The sequence below is a fragment of the Myodes glareolus genome, chromosome X, assembly GCF_982192425.1.
Source record: "Myodes glareolus chromosome X, mMyoGla1.1, whole genome shotgun sequence".
Classification (NCBI taxonomy): Eukaryota; Metazoa; Chordata; class Mammalia; order Rodentia; family Cricetidae; genus Myodes; species Myodes glareolus.
Window position 1 is genome coordinate 59,981,225 of NC_142053.1, and position 12,384 is coordinate 59,993,608.

At 40.1% G+C, this 12,384-nt stretch overlaps 1 pseudogene; it reads left to right on the plus strand.

Annotated features, from left to right (window-relative positions):
• Window positions 1–10,958: 10,958 nt before the first annotated feature.
• On the plus strand, window positions 10,959–11,798 carry LOC148117348 (phosphoglycerate mutase 1-like; annotated as a pseudogene).
• The last annotated feature ends 586 nt before the right edge of the window (window positions 11,799–12,384 follow it).

The window sequence follows — 12,384 nt, forward strand, 5'->3', positions numbered from 1 at the left end:
CAAGAAATAGGGGGAAATTGTCTTTCTTTCTTTCCATATGATTACCAGAACTCCATCAGACAGAGCTGAAAATTTTCCTGCAGCTGATAGATAAGGACATGGTGCTTGTGCCATGTGCTTTTATTTGGTAGTGTTGAGTAGTCTAAATAGACACATACTGAGAAGATTAGGGCAACTTGTTTGCATTTCTTTAATCTAAAAAGATACAGCATTTATTCTGGTTTTTTTTCAGAAATAGTATAGCTTCTATGTCATTGGCACTAGACAGTTTGTTGCAGTGGGAAAATGTACATAATGGAGCCAGTATCTGGGCATCAGTGAACTATACAGGTTTGTATCAACATGGGACATTCACCTTTGGCAGTTTTCAGAAGCCAGAGGGCTCTTTTCATTTTTAAACATCTTGTAAATGCTCTGTTGTTGACAAAGTTGTCCTTACTCCCTTTTCTGTGGGTCTAGAGATTTGTGGTGACAATTTCATTTTGAGAACAAAGGGAAAGAATTCTTACCAGCCAGGGCCTCTTTTGATCTTTCTAAACTTCCAGACAAAATTACTGTTTTCCACTGTATAGAACTACTGATAAAATTGGAACGTTTCCCCCCCCCCCCCTCTGGAGGTGTCTTGTAAAAGTATATTGCTTTTTAACATATTAACATTAACTCTCGCCTTTGGGAAGAAAAACAGAGGGAAAGCTAGGTGCCTTGAGCTCTGCAGTGCCTTAGTAGGTTAGAGTGAAGGGGCTGTAAGATAGAAGAGCTGTCTTTGTATGTTACGGCTCATAGGTTACCTGCCAGGGACTCAGATTTCCCTTCCTTACAAGTATTTCTTTGGAGTTTCATGGCTCTCAGGATAGGAATAAGTAGGAGTTAGTTCATTATACACATGCCTATATATGCATATATGCATATTATTATGTAGCATTTCAATTTTCTTATTTTCCCCTTTCTCCTTTACCACAATTTTTACCATTCTCAGTGTTTGGTTTCCCTCATGCCACCTCTAGCAGTGTTCACATGGGAATGTCTTGCTTATAAATTTAAATGAACAGTGCTAGGTGGATAAGCAAGTAGATTCTCTGTCATGAGGCCTCCACTCTAAGTAATAATATTTTCAATGCTTATCCACAGATTTCTGCCACATATCTGAACTTCTCTGGCCTTCCCAAATCTATCAGACTAGAAATCCCCGAGGACTAGGCTATTTTGTGAGATTTACGATTCTTGTAGTTTTTAGTCAAGTACAGACTACATCTATCTTCTGGCAGATAAGTATTTTCAATTCCACCGTTGTCTGAAACAAGGTGGTGCATTTTTTAACAGACAATATAGTACATTGGAAAGGGCATTGACCTGTGAGTCAGAGACCTGGTTTCAATTGTTAACTCCACTACCAACTACTAATCTTGGATCAGCAACTTACTACCTGAGGTCTGTGTTTCCTTATATGAACAGAAATATCTATATTTACCTGTCATTTCTATATTGAAATTCAACAAATAATTTACATCATCAAGTTTTCTTTCTTCTACACAGACTGAATGAGACTTGTTAAAATAGGTGCACATTATATAAAACATGTATGTACTGGGAAAGAAGTGTCATATTTTAAGCAGAAAAATATGTGCTCATTTTTTTATGTATGCAAACGTATATATATATATAGTATAGCCTTTAAAATAACACTGTTTTCTACATTATATGAGAAATACATTTTTTGTTATTACTCCTTATATATTTTAAAGTGTGTGATATTTCTCATTTGTCATCTCTTTTTGAATGACTTGGTCTCTACTAAATGGTTCTCTGCTTCGTTTATATTGGCCAAGCCTTCCGTGTGGAGGAACGTGAATAGACTAGAGACTCCATAATGGCTTCAGTCACATGCCTTGGTGAACATGGCTAGATATGTGTGTCTACCTAAGGTATTAGAAAAGTTAGTGCTTGTGTAGTCTTCAACCCTCATCAAGGAAACTTCTCTTTGCAACAGAAAGGAACCATTACAGAAAACCATAGCCAGTCATAAACAGAGTTGTGGAAGTGAGTCCCAATGGATACATCTAAAAAATACTCCTGCATCTAAGGTTCAGGAATTGTTTTGAAAGAGAAGACAGAAAGATTGTAAGAGCCAGAGGAACAGGAAATTTGCTCTGAGATATGGTCTCTTATGAATATCATAAAAACCACATTCATGAAGTCTCACCAACAGTACCACACAAACCTGAGCTGAACTGGGATGACAATAGACATGCCAAGGTGGGCAGGGGAAAGCTCATGAGGCTTCAGCCCTTCAAAAAGACTACAGGAAGGGAAGGAATGCTCAGAATGGAAGAAATGATCTTCCCTAGGGAATATTATCACATCAATTGGATATCAAATACCCAGTAGCAAATCCTGAAAGAATATATGCACGTATAATATATTGATTGAGCAGGTTGTATTTACGTATTTGTAGGTGTGTGTGTGTGTGTGTGTGTGTGTGCGCGTGTGTGTGTGTGTGTGTGTAACAACTACTGATGAAAAAAAAGGCCATGAATTTGAAGAAGAGAGGAAAGGAAAGAGGGAAATGATTATATTATAATCTCAGAAAAGAATTTCTTCTTGTTATTGTCCTAGGGTTTGGCTTTCCAAATGACTTCTCCACTTAGCTTCTCCTTGAGATTAGCTGGTCTTCCTCACCAAGTGGTTGAGGGCTTCAAAATGCACAAAAGTAGAAGGTTCTATACCCTCTTATATCTTAGGCACTGGGCCTCACAATGGCACTTCTGCTTTTTTCTTTGATTAAAAGAAGTCAATGGACCAGTTTTCAATCACATAGATTGTGTACTGATGATTGTTTTGGGACATAAACTACTTTGTACTCATTTAAAAGAGAGAAAATACAGGATATTTTAAATAAGAAAATAAGGCAAAAATCCATTAAGGTTTTATTGTTTATTATGGAAATATAGTAAAAATAATATTAAGATATATTTCATTGTACAATTTTCTTGCAAAATTTGTGTGTGAGTACACATCTTAAAAATTTGCAAAATAAACAGCAAAATAGAATAGTTATCTTTATGTTATATAATCACCATTGATTATTTCCTGATGTTTTATTGCTCTGCTTTTTCCAACACTTCAAATATTATGTATATATGTATATATATTGCATGATTTAAAAATATTGAGTCAGTTCAAGTTCTACAGTCCAATAATAACCATTATTAATATTTGGTAGACTTATTCCTAGGCATAAACTTTCTTTAAAACCATAATGTTACTTACTATATCAGATTTGATTATATAGTTATTGTACTGATCTCTTCTGTCTCTTTAAGAAATAAGCCATGCCCACTCCCCCTTTCCACTGAGGCAGGAAGATCTGTTTTCCTGCCTACAGCCTGAGTCTGAGTCTCTCTTTATCTGTCTACCTCTTGAAGAAGCAGCTTCTGTCTCTCCCTTCTCTCTCTCTCTCTCTCTCTCTCTCTCTCTCTCTCTCTCTCTCTCTCTCCTTCTCTCTCTCATTGCCTCTCTGCTCCTCTTCCCTTCTTCCTTCCCCCTCTATAACCCACTAAATAAATATTCAACCTCACTCTGCATGGCATGCCTTGTGACTCGCTGTCTGGGAACAATCACCTTCAGAGACCTGCGGCATGCCTGGGACTGCTGCCTCTTGGGACCTGCTGCCCCCTGATTGCCACACATGGCCCATTGCCTGCCACTACTCAGGGACCTGTAGCATTTCTGCCACTGCAGCTACTCGGGGATCCGCAGCATTTTATTTTTACCTTTACAGTTATATTATCATTTATTTAATAATTTTCTTACTATTACAAATTAAGGCTATTTATTTATTATAATTTTAACAATATAATTAATATTTTAGTGAAAATTGATACTTTTAGATGAAGTAGTATTAATTTTAAATTTTGAAATAAATATATTCAGACTACGTTTCAGAATGTTGTAAGACTTATTACAGTTTTTATGTGAGGTTGCATTTGAATCAGGACCAATAGTTGTATATTAATCAAAAAAATTTTAGTGGGTGATTTTATACACACACACACACACACACACACACACACACACACACACCCCTTATTTTTATTTAAAACTCATGAATACATGTATTCATTGACCAGCATTCTGGCTGAGAGTTAAAGAGCATTATTTGTAATAGCCAGAACCTGGAAACAACCTAGATGCCCCTCAATAGAAGAATGGATAAAGAAAGTGTGAACTATATACGCATTAGAGTACTACTCAGCAGTAAAAAACAATGACATCTTGAATTTTGCTTGCAAATGGATGGAAATAGAAAACACTATCCTGAGTGAGGTAACCCAGACCCAAAAAGATGAATATGGTATGTACTCACTCACTAGTGGATTCTAGATATTAATAAAGGACATTGAGCCTATAATTCGTGATCCTAGAGAAGCTGAATAGGAAGGTGAATCCAAAGAAAAACATGTAGTTATCCTCCTGGATATTGGAAGTAGACAAGATTGCTAGGCAAAAATTGAGAGCTTGGGGGTAGGTGTAGGGTGGGGGTAAGGGGAGTTGGGGAGAGAGAAGTGAGAAGGGGAGGATGGGGAGAGCTTGGGGGAATGAGACAGTTGGGATGGAGGAAAAGTGGATATGGGAGCAGGGAAGTATAGATCTTAATTAAGGGAGCCATTTTAGGGTTGGCAAGAGACTGGACTCTTGAGGGGTTCCCAGGTGTCCAAGGAGATGTCCCCAGCTTGTTCCTTGAGCAGCTGAGGAGAGGGCGCCTGAACAGGCCCTATCCTATAGCCACACTGATGAATATCTTGCATATCACCATAGAGCCCTCATCTGGCGATGGATGGAGATAGAGACAGAGACCCACATTGTAGCACTGGCCTGAGCTCCCAAGGCCCTTATGAAGAGCAGAAGGAGAGAGAACATGAACAAGGAAGTCAGGACTGCAAGGGAAACGCCCACGCACTGTAGATGGTGGGACTGATTTAATAATGGGAGCTCACCAAGGCCAGCTGGACTGGGACTGATGGAGCATGTGATCAAACCGGACTCTCTGAATGTGGCTGACAAGGAGGGCTGACTGAGAAGCCAAGGACAATGGCAGTGGGTTTTGATTCTGCTGCAGGTACTGAAGGGCATGGTCGATCGGTAGTTAGAATTAACCAGACTAGCTTAATATAAAATATTTAGCTTTAATAAACAGAAGAAAGGGAACTTAAAAAAACAAGTTTCCAGCAATCCAAAAGTGCAGGGAACAAAAAGGGGCAGAGCCAAGCACACCTGGACTTTTATTTGTTTTCTTTGGCCCCAGGGGAACACACCTTAAACAGAATGTGATTGGCTGAGCTTCCCCATCACTGTACTGGCTTAATGACTTTGTGAGAATCTAGTCTGTTTGGATGCTCACCTTCCTAGAACTGGATGGAGGGGGGAGGACCTTGGACTTCCCACAGGGCAGTGAACCCTGCCTGCTCTTTGGATTGGAGAGGAAGGGGAAGGGGGAATGAGGGGAGGGGGGAAAATGGGAGGAGGTGAAAAATTTTAATAATAATAATAATAATAAATATTTTAAAAAAGATTTTCTTTCAGTGTGATCTCCCTTGTTCAGTTTTGCTCTATTTAGTGCTGTGCTGATATGTGCTTACAAATCAACTATCTGGAAAAAATACACTTGATTATTTTATTTCATGATTCCAGTGGTGGTGGTTGGTGCAGCACGGATGGACTAGTGTAACCATAATCGCTTTCCATGATTCCCATGGAATCCTTTCATCCATATGGGTTCTGGTGGCTAATTTTGATTATCAGCTTGATTGGATCTGGAGTTACCTCAGAGATAGTTCTCTGGGCATGTCTGGGACGGCATTATCAGGAAAGATAAACTAAAGAGGGAAGATTTTCCCCTATGGTGGGCAGAACTTTTAAGTAGGAGTGACCCAGATGTAGATAGATAGGCCAGATATACTGAGGTCTGAGAAAAGAGCCTGACAAACTTCCCTTCTTGCTGGTGAGTGTGTCTATTCTGCTGCTGCTGCTGCTGTCACCCTTCATTGATAGCAGAACTTAGTTCCATGACCTTCCAACATAGACTGAAGATCAGTGACTTTTTTGGAGTCATCCAGGTCTTCAGTACCAGAATGTGAATGCTGAGATTTTCAGCTTCTCCAATGTGTCATTGTTGAATTATTCTGCTAAGATCACATAACCCAAACTAAAGCCTGTCATTTTATGGTATATAGTGTTTCTGATGGTTTTGTTTCTCTAGTAAACTTATATAAACTATCTTTTTAAAGGTTTATGAGTTGAACCTATGGTCCAGAATGATAAAACTATTCATAGGTGATTGGATTGTGTAGAGGCTAGGTTTATCAATAGTTCTTACCAAGGGTGCTGATAGGGCATGGAGTTTAATTACAGAGATTAGATCCCCAAGTGTCTCTCCCTGTATATCTTATCCCCGTCCCTTTCATGTCTTCCTTTCCATTCCTGGCAGCCTTTATGAAGACAGACTCCTTTGATCCTCCTCTACCTTTAAGGCACCCTACCTCAGCATGGCATAAAGCAATGGACTCAGCTGAACTTGGACTGAACCCTGAGCCCAAATAAAACTTTCCTTTTGCAGATTACTTTTTCTAGGATATTTTGCCTCAGTGGTGAAAAAATAGTTTACTCTGCATTTTACAATATTTCAATTGTACACGTAGAATTAATTAATTTATTTTCAAATATGCTTTCACTATGTAGCCACGGCTAGCTTAGGGCTCACTGTATTGATCACACTGGTATTGATCTCACAGAAATCAGACTCCCTCTGTGTTCTAAATACTAGGAATAAAGGTGTCTGTCTTTATTCCTAGACATATAATAAAACCAGGAAAATAGGAATAATTATAAAATATGACAAAAGAAGAATTGGTAAGTCTCGGTATTTAATAAGTTTGATTTCAGTTTAATGTATCTGAGTTTGTGTTGCTTAATTATTAATAATGTGGTACCTAATAACAGACTTGTGAATAATCATAACTTGGTTTAAAATTGGTAAGATGTACATAACAATTATTCTGGTTATGGACTTAATCTCTTATCAACTGCAGTTCACTTGGGCCAATAGTGTGTGCTTTGTATCCCATTTATTTCACCTACAGGATAGTTAGGTCTCATGTAAGATACCACACAAGATGTTGGATCCTACAGATTTCTGCAGTCTTCCTTACAGTGAACATTTACTATAATGATTTCTCCATACTATTTCCATAATAACCAACAGGATGGCTTTACAAGAGTGCTAGGTGGAGGAGGTGCATAGCATTCCTGTAACCCAGGAAACAGTCACATTTTTGACCTTTTGCTCTTGGTTGTTAGCACTTGTTTCTTGCCAACAGTGCTAATGAGGCTCTTGACATTTGTTTCTTGTCTTATGTTATGTATCGTTGAAGAAGTAGTTATTAAGTCAAATAGTGTGAAAACCAGAAATGTCCTCATTGAGTAACTAACTCACTTAATAGAATTTTTCTCATACTGTCTTCTAGGGCCTTACTTCCCTTGTTATATTGATGTGTGCATCTCAGGGAATTGTAGTGTTAGCAGAATTCCTGCTACAGATAGCCTTTTACCCGTATGCCTGAAAGTCTCTTTCAAATCTTTATCTGGACTGTTTCAATATAAGAATACTAATAGATGAATACCAGAGAAGAATCTCCTAGTGTGTTAGTTACTAGAAGCTGTAATCTCATTAGGAAGGTAAATAAGACTTTGCACATGAAAGTGTGAGGTGTTATTTGTGAAACTTGAAAATTTAACCAAAGCAATCCAAGAGGTAAGTGACTATACCTTTGGTTTAAGTATTTATTGCTGGAAACAGCATTTACTTCCTGATTTCTGGAAAATGGCTTAATCCTTAACTTCTGTAAAGGATGATTTCAAAATTTCAGAACTTTTAGAAAAACACTTTTTGGTTTTTACTAGCCTTTTTTTCTATCTCCTACCCTTCCTTTCCTACTCCTACTCCTCCTTCTCCTCCTCTTCTTTCTCTCTCTCTCTCTTTCTCTCTCTCTCTTTTTTTCTCTCTTTCACCCACACCCACCCATCCACCCCCACACACACAGAGTACATACAGACACCCTCTTTCCCTCTCTCACACTTAATTCTATTACATTAGGGAATTAGTTTGAATCTAGTGAAGCAGAACTTCGAAGGTCATCAATATGTAGAAATGTTGATTTTAATAATGAGTCTTCACTGTTTGTGTCTTTCAGTGTTATTTTTAAATTCACTTCATTCCTGAAATCAGATCAATATCTTGTAATAAGCTCAGCAAGCCTGACCATTTTATCATTTGACTTTCCCATAGGTAATTGCTGAAGCTAGACACATCTTTGCATTTGCCATTCTTTTCACCAAGTAAACTTTCTCCTATTAGTCATCATAATTTTTTATGTGTGTGTGCATGCACGAATGTGTGCACACATGTACACATGCACACATGTGGAAGATGGAAGACAACCTCAGAAGCCTTCCTCAGGAACACAGTCCACCCCTTCTGAGACAGCATCTCTCATGGTCCAGGAACTCACCTATTAAACCAGACTGGCTGTCCAACAAGCTGCAAGGATTTTCCAGTCCCTCTTTCCCAGTGTTGGGATTACAAATGCATGCCACCACATCTGACAATTTTCTGTGAGTTCTGCAGATTGAACGCAGGTCCTCATCCTTGCTTATAAGGCAGAAACTATTAAATGTGAGCTTGTCCACCTTCTCTTGTCTTTTAAATTTCAGGCAAGATTCTTTCAGTGTGAACCCGAAACAAAGGTAAAGTTTTACTATGGTTCATCAGGTAAATTAAACTACTTTACCAAGATGGGAGATAAGTAGTCAGGGAAGTACTTGTTACAGTAAATGCTTCTGGATTGTGGTTAGAAAGGCTTGCAAAGGGAAATTTTCTTAAGAATGAAAAAAAGAGAAAAAGAAAACCGACAATGTGGGATTTGAAGGAAAATGACCCAACAGGCCCTTTGGGAGTAGCACTATTAAGAGCTGTGGCTTCTTGGAGTAGATATGGCCTTGTTAGAGGAAATGTATCACTGAGGGTGGACTTTGAAGTTTCAGAAGCTCAAGCCAGACCAAGTGACTCATTGACTCTTCCTGCTGCCTGTGAATCCAGATGTAGACCTTTCTGCTCCTTCTCCAACAATGCACCTGCCTGCCTGCCACTGCACTTCAAACAGTGATGATAAAGGACTAATCCTCTGAACTTTCAATCAGTCCCAAACAAATTATTTCCTTTGTAAGAGTTGCCATGGTCATGGTGTCTCTTCACAGCAACAAAAAACCCTAAGACAGACAACATTTGGAAATGGTTCAGTTGTACATTTCTCAAGACAAGTTGCATTATTTTATTTAATCCTTGAGTACTCTAAGAATGCCAATATCACACATCTATTAAATCACATATTTATCAAGAATTTGTACCAGTGTTCAAATCTGATTCTTTTAATTGTCAAGTTCATCTTTTTTTCCAATGTACTGTTAGTATGGCTTGAACAGATAGTAAATACTGTTTTGTCTTCTTTGATTTGTGGTTTTGTTTCATAATATATGATTTCTAATTTTAATTTAATGTGATTAACTGTTCCATTTGAGAACTAAGCAAACAAGATTTGCATCTAGGAGTCATTGATATGTTCATCTATCCTACCAATGAAGCCACATTGAGAAATATTGAAATGTAATCCTTGATAACCAAGAACAGGTGTGCCTGGGTTAGTTTTTTGTAACTTGATACAGCTAGAGGGATTTTTGTTGTGTTTTTGTTTTGTTTTGTTTTTTGAGAAACTTCAACTGAAAAAATGTTTCCATCAGGTTGTCTGTAGGCAAGCCTGTAGAGCAAAGTCTTGAGTAATAATTGATATGGGAGAGCTCAGTCTTCTGGGGGCAGTGCCACCCTTGCTCAGGTGGTCATGAGTTGTAGACCCAAGCAGGCTGAGTAAGTCATGAAGAACAAGTAGCAGCCCTCCAAGGCCTCTGCTTTAGTTCCTGCCTCTAGGTTACTGCCTTGATTTTCTTTCATAATTTCTCTTACTGATGAATTGTGATATGGAGGTATAAGTGAAATAAATTCTTTCTTTCCCACGTTTCTTTTATTCATGGTGTTTTATCACAGCACTAGGAACTAAGACATGGTGTAATGGTGCGGGAGAATTATCTGTATTCTGTCAATCATATTTTAATAAAACGCTGATTGGCCAGGCAGGCAGTATAGGCAGGAAAGCCAGACAGGAAGTAGGGGTGGAGCAAAGAGACTGGGAGTATTCTGGAAGCAGAAGCTCTCTCAGCCACTCCTGTACAGACCACCGAAGAGACAGCATGTAACCTGCCCAGCTGAAAAAGGTATGGAGCCATTATGGCTAACATAGATCAGAATAATGGGTTAATATAAGTTATAAGAGTTAACAAGAAGCCTGACCCTATGGGCCAATCAGTTTATAACCTTATGGAGTCTTGTGTGTGATTTTCTTTGTTGCTTGCCGGCTGTTGGGGTACTGGGCGGGACAGAAACCCCAACAAGCCGGCCTTCGTGTTACAGTGTAACACTTATCATTTGTTCTTATCCATGTTACTGCATGCTGGACTGTCATGTACAATTAAGACTTGTTCTTGTGCTAGAGAATATTAAGAACAACAACACTAGACAACAAGACAATCACGGAGTGAGAAAAGACAAAGGTTACTTTATAACCCAAGCTCCTCCATCTATGAGCCTCTCTGTCAACTAAATTGAATTGCTTGTCAGTTATAACTTTAGCGTCATTTTCTCTACTTATAGACACGTTGTAATAAGAAATTCAACCAAAGAGTTGCCTCAGGGAGAGGGGTGTGCGTGCGCAAGTGAGTTAGGCACGGGCGTGGGGCGGGCTGTGAGAGGAAGCTCAGCTTGCCTCAGTCTCTGCTGCATTCCCTTGCCTATCGCAATGGCTACCTACAAGCTGGTTCTTATCCGGCACCGCGAGAGCACCTGGAGCCTGGAGAACTGCTTCTGGTACGATGCCGACCTGAGCCCGGCTGGCCACGACGAGGCGAAGCGCTGAGGATGGGTGTTGCAATATGCTGGCTATGAATTCGACATCTGCTTCACCTCCGTGCAGAAGAGAGCAATCCAGACCCTCTGGACAGTCCTGGATGCCATTGATCAGATGTGGCTGCCAGTGGTCAGGACTTGGTGCCTCAATGAATGACACTATGGGGTTCTGACTGGTCTCAATAAAGCAGAAACTGCTGCTAAGCATGGTGAGGCACAGGTAACGATCTGGAGGCGATCTTACGATGTCCCACCACCACCAATGGAGCCTGATCATCCCTTCTACAGCAACATCAGTAAGGATCGCAGGTACGCAGACCTTACTAAGGACCAGCTACCATCCTGTGAGAGCCTGAAGGACACTATTGCCAGAGCACTGCCCTTCTGGAATGAAGAGATTGTCCCCCAGATGAAAGAGGGCAAGAGAATCCTGATCGCGCCCCATGGCAACAGCCTTCGAGGGATCGTCAAGCATCTGGAGCGTCTCTCAGAAGAGGCCATTGTGAAGCTGAACCTGCAAACTGGCATTCTCATTGTCTATGAATTGGACAAGAACTTGAAACCCGTTGAACTCATGCAGTTCCTGGGAGATGAAGAGACCGTGCGGAAGGCCATGGAAGCTGTGGGTGCAGAGCAAGGCCAAAAAGTGAAGGCAAGCAGACAGATTTCTACCTCAAGATCCTCCTCCCTGCCTGTTTCTGCCTCCTGCACCCTTCCCAGCACCTGTCACTGACTCCATGTTTAGGATCTTAAGTTTAATTTGAGCTGCAGATGGGGACCCGTGGCTCCCATTTTGTTTTAGTATTTTATCCCCTGCACCCACTCCCTTCATAGAATCCAGTCAGAGTAACACCTCTAGGGTGCAGGTTCTTGGTCGACATCCAGGGACAGCTCCTCTTCCCAGGAGAGTTGAGAGGTAATAATTACAGTTCTCTTAGTCCCTTGTTTACAAGGGTCTGCTTTAGGAGGAGGTCAGGGAGGAACCATGCTGTGGCCTGACCAGTGAGAAGCTGCAGTCAGTTTTTGTCCCTGAAGCCTGTTCTGCACTCTTCCGCAGTTAGGTAACCCGGGGCTGTAGTCATTCCAGTGGAAGGTGAAAGTAGCTTGCATTTAAAAGATGAACTACCTTCCTCTCTGACCCTAAAGGAGCTGCTGGCCCCAGAAGGTTGGGATCAATCCTGTCAAGTCTATGTGTTACATTTACTTTTACATAAACAAAAAAAGTACATATATATTTATCAGCACACAAACACCCCTCTGAGGTTTCTAGGGGTGATTGAAATAGTCCTATGTGGTCAGCAGAAAATAAGCCATTCCTC